We start from the raw sequence: 3619 nt of genomic DNA, 5'->3' as shown, positions 1-3619 counted from the left end.
GAAAATTAAGAGAAGCTAAAATACAACAATCCAGAGATAACCTTTCAGAAATTTTCGAACAGGAAAAGGAGATGGCAGCCGAAAATAATAATAATGTAAGGAAGATACTTGGTGACTTTACTGCACCTAATTCCAATTTACATGGAAGAAGCATCTCCATTCCTGCCATTGGAGCAAACAACTTTGAGCTGAAACCTCAATTAGTTTCTCTGATGCAGCAGAACTGCAAGTTTCATGGACTTCCATCTGAAGATCCTTTTCAGTTCTTAACTGAATTCTTGCAAATATGTGATACTGTTAAGACTAATGGAGTAGATCCTGAAGTCTACAGGCTCATGCTTTTCCCTTTTGCTGTAAGAGACAGAGCTAGATTATGGTTGGATTCTCAACCTAAAGACAGCCTGAACTCTTGGGATAAGCTGGTCACGGCTTTCTTAGCCAAGTACTTTCCTCCTCAAAAGCTGAGCAAGCTTAGAGCTGATGTTCAAACCTTCAGACAGAAAGAAGGTGAATCCCTCTATGAAGCTTGGGAAAGATACAAACAGTTGACCAAAAAGTGTCCTTCTGACATGCTTTCAGAATGGACCATCCTGGATATATTCTATGATGGTTTATCTGAGCTATCAAAGATGTCACTGGACACTTCTGCAGGTGGATCCATTCACCTAAAGAAAACGCCTGCAGAAGCTCAAGAACTCATTGACATGGTTGCTAATAACCAGTTCATGTACACTTTTGAAAGGAATCCTGTGAGTAATGGGACGCCTATGAAGAAGGAGTTCTTGAGGTTGATACTCTGAATGCCATATTGGCTCAGAATAAAATATTGACTCAGCAAGTCAATATGATTTCTCAGAGTCTGAATGGAATGCAAGCTGCATCCAACAGTACTCAAGAGGCATCTTCTGAAGAAGAAGCTTATGATCCTGAGAACCCTGCAATAGCAGAGGTAAATTACTTAGGTGAACCTTATGGAAACACCTATAACTCAACATGGAGAAATCATCCAAATTTCTCATGGAAGGATCAAAAGCCCCAGCATGGCTTTAATAATGGTGGAAGAAATAGGTTTAGCAACAGCAAGCCTTTTCCATCAACTCAGCAACAGACAGAGAACTCTGAACAAAATGCTTCTAATTTAGCAAATCTAGTCTCTGATCTATCTAAGGCCACTGTAAGTTTCATGAATGAAACAAGGTCTTCCATTAGAAATCTGGAAGCACAAGTGGGCCAGCTGAGTAAAAGGATCACTGAAATCCCTCCTAGTACTCTCCCAAGCAATACAGAAGAGAACCCAAAAGGAGAGTGCAAGGCCATTGACATAAGCGCCATGGCCGAACCTGTGAGGAGAGGAGAGGACGTGAATCCCAAGGAGGAAGACCTCCTGGGACGTCCAGTGATCAATAAGGAGCTTCCCTCTGAGGAACCAAAGGACTCTGAGGCTCATCTAGAGACCATAGAGATTCCATTGAACCTCCTTATGCCCTTCATGAGCTCTGATGAGTATTCCTCTTCTGAAGAGAATGAGGATGTCACTGAAGAGCAAACTGCCAAGTTTCTTGGTGCAGTCATGAAGCTGAATGCCAAATTGTTTGGCATTGATGCTTGGGAAGTTGAACCTCCCTTGTTCATCAATGAACTAAGTGATCTGGATCAACTGACATTGCCTCAGAAGAGACAGGATCCTGGAAAGTTCATAATACCCTGTACCATAGGCACCATAATCTTTAAGGCTCTGTGTGACCTTGGTTCAGGAATAAACCTCATGCCCCTCTCTGTAATAGAGAAACTGGGAATCTATGGGGTGCAAGCTGCTAAAATCTCACTAGAGATGGCAGACAGCTCAAGAAGATAAGCTTATGGACAAGTAGAAGATGTATTAGTAAAGGTTGAGGGCCTTTACGTACCTACTGATTTCATAGTCCTGGATACTGGAAAGGAAGAGAATGAATCCATCATCCTAGGAAGACCTTTCCTGGCCACAGCAAGAGCTGTGATTGATGTTGACAGAGGTGAAATAGTCCTTCAATGGAATGAGAACTCCCTTGTATTCAAAACTCAAGGATCTCCCTCTGCAACCATGGAGAGGAAGCAGAAAAAGCTTCTCTCCAAGCAGAGTCAACCAAAGCCCCCACAGTCAAACTCTAAGTTTGGTGTTGGGAGGCCACAACCAAACTCTAAGTTTGGAGTTGAACTCCCATATCCAAACTCTAAGTTTGGTGTTGGAGAGTTTCAACAAAGCTCTGCACATCTGTGAGGCTCCATGAGAGCCCATTGTCAAGCTATTGACATTAAAGAAGCGCTTGTTGGGAGGCAACCCAATGTTTATCTAATTCTTATTTTCATTGTTTTTTATATTTTCTTAGGGTCATGATCATGTGGAGTCACAAAATAAATAGAAAAATTGAAAACGGAATCAAAAACAGCAGAAGAAAAATCACACCCTGGAGGAGCATCTGTCTGGCGTTCAGCGCCAGAACAGAGCATGGTTCTGGCGCTGAACGCTCAAAATGGGCAGCTTCTGGGCGCTGAACGCCAGAACAGGCATGGTTCTGGTGTTCAACGCCAGAAATGGCACACAGATGGGCGTTGAACGCCCAAAATGGCCACCAACCTGGCGCTGAACGCCCAGAGTTGGATACAAAGGCATTTTTACATGCCTAATGGTGCAGGGATGTAAATGCCTTGACACCTCAGGATCTGTGGACCCCACAGGATCATCTCAGGATATGTGGACCCCACAGGATCCACTCAGGATCTGTGGACCCCACAGGATCCCCACCTACCTCCACTCACTTCTTCTCACCACTCTCTTTCACACAACCCCATAAGCACTCTTCCCTAAAAGCCCTTCACCAATCACCTCAATCTCTCTTCCCCACTAAACCTTCACCACTCACATCCACCCACTCTTCCCAAAAAACCTACCTCATAAACTCCACCTACCTTCAAAATTCAAAACCAATTTCCCACCCAAACCCACCCATATGGCCGAAACCTTCCCCCCTCCCTTCCCTATATAAAGACCTCCATTCTTCCTCAAATTCACACAACACACCCCTCTACACTCTACTTAGCCGAAACCACATCTCCCTCTCCCTCTTCATATTTCTTCTTCTTCTTCTTCTATTCTTTTGTTTATTGCTCGAGGGCGAGCAATATTCTAAGTTTGGTGTGGTAAAAGCATAGCTTTTTTGTTTTTCCATTACCATTGATGGCACCTAAGACCGGAGAATCCTCTAGAAGAGGGAAAGGGAAGACAAAAGCTTCCACATCCGAGTCATGGGAGATGGAAAGGTTCATCTCCAAAGCCCATCAAGACCACTTCTATGATGTTGTGGCCAAGAAGAAGGTGATCCCTGAGGTCCCTTTTAAACTCAAAAGAAATGAGTATCCGGAGATCCGACATGAAATTCAAAGAAGAGGTTGGGAAGTTCTAACAAATCCCATCCAACAAGTCGGCATCCTAATGGTTCAAGAGTTCTATGCCAATGCATGAATCACCAAGAACCATGATCAAAGTAAGAACCCGGATCCAAAGAACTATGTTACAATGGTTCGGGGGAAATACTTAGATTTTAGTCCGGAGAATGTGAGGTTGGCGTTCAACTTGCCATAC

At 43.6% G+C, this 3619-nt stretch overlaps 1 non-coding gene across 1 annotated transcript; it reads right to left on the bottom strand.

The window, feature by feature from the left end:
- Positions 1-467: 467 nt before the first annotated feature.
- On the bottom strand, positions 468-575 carry LOC112760990 (small nucleolar RNA R71). Its single transcript, XR_003181401.1, has one exon. It is a non-coding gene; the product is annotated as a small nucleolar RNA R71 (small nucleolar RNA).
- Positions 576-3619: the final 3044 nt, after the last annotated feature.

This window comes from Arachis hypogaea, chromosome 16, assembly GCF_003086295.3.
Source record: "Arachis hypogaea cultivar Tifrunner chromosome 16, arahy.Tifrunner.gnm2.J5K5, whole genome shotgun sequence".
Lineage (NCBI taxonomy): Eukaryota > Viridiplantae > Streptophyta > Magnoliopsida > Fabales > Fabaceae > Arachis > Arachis hypogaea.
Note: the sequence above shows the minus strand (reverse complement) of the source record. Positions and strands in the feature narration are given on the sequence as shown.